Raw genomic sequence first — 866 nt, forward strand, 5'->3', positions numbered from 1 at the left:
GTGCACGTCATAGCAGTACGAGAACTACAAAGTACAAAGAGTCCACTACTGGCACTAGCGTAGCGCTAGCGAAGCACTCTGACATCAGTGTCGAAGACGTGTAGACCCGGGTGCTCGAATCAGAAACGATTTGACAGGTGTGGAATTTCTCATCTGTAAATCTCAACAATGTCAGAATATACTTTTGGAGAGGCGATGGAACAGGGAAGGGAGTCTGGCTTGACCCACCCAGCAGGAATTCAGAACCTGGGTGCGCTACAACACAAGCTACAGTACGCAGTAAAATGGTCGTATTTCCTTCGGATTTTTTATTTGAAAATTGGGTGCTCGAATCAGAAACAGCAAACTCGTCAGATCGTCTCCGATTCAAGCACACGGGTCTACCATCGTCTACGCTTGGTATGGCAGTTGAGGGCAGGTAGTAGTAACTTACTACTTCGTTTTTGAGAGCAAGATGATCAGTGGAGCCGCAGATTCAGCAGGTCTTTGGCAGCACCGTACAGGAGACCCACATCCTCGAATCAAGGACCCAGCAAAAAGTGGGTCGCGAGTATTTCAAAAACCGTTTACCGGGCAGCTCTGAAATTTGGCATACCGTTAGCGGGCCGTATGTTGATTTAGAAAAGCGATCCTGTCAGCTTTTCTATTATTGTGTTCACATGGCAAGAAAAACGACACCGCTATGCTACGTAAGTTTCTACGTAAGGTGCTCGGTATTTCACTTAGGCTACGTAAGTCTCTACGTAAGGTGCTCGGTATTAGATCTACCAACGCGTGGTAGCCGCGTGCTGTGCACGTGCACGGCAGACATTGTGTTGCAGTGCAGTCCGTGTTCGGATGTGCATGCGCGAGGAACTTCCTTCTTT

This window comes from Sycon ciliatum, chromosome 5 (genome assembly GCF_964019385.1).
Source record: "Sycon ciliatum chromosome 5, ocSycCili1.1, whole genome shotgun sequence".
Classification (NCBI taxonomy): Eukaryota; Metazoa; Porifera; class Calcarea; order Leucosolenida; family Sycettidae; genus Sycon; species Sycon ciliatum.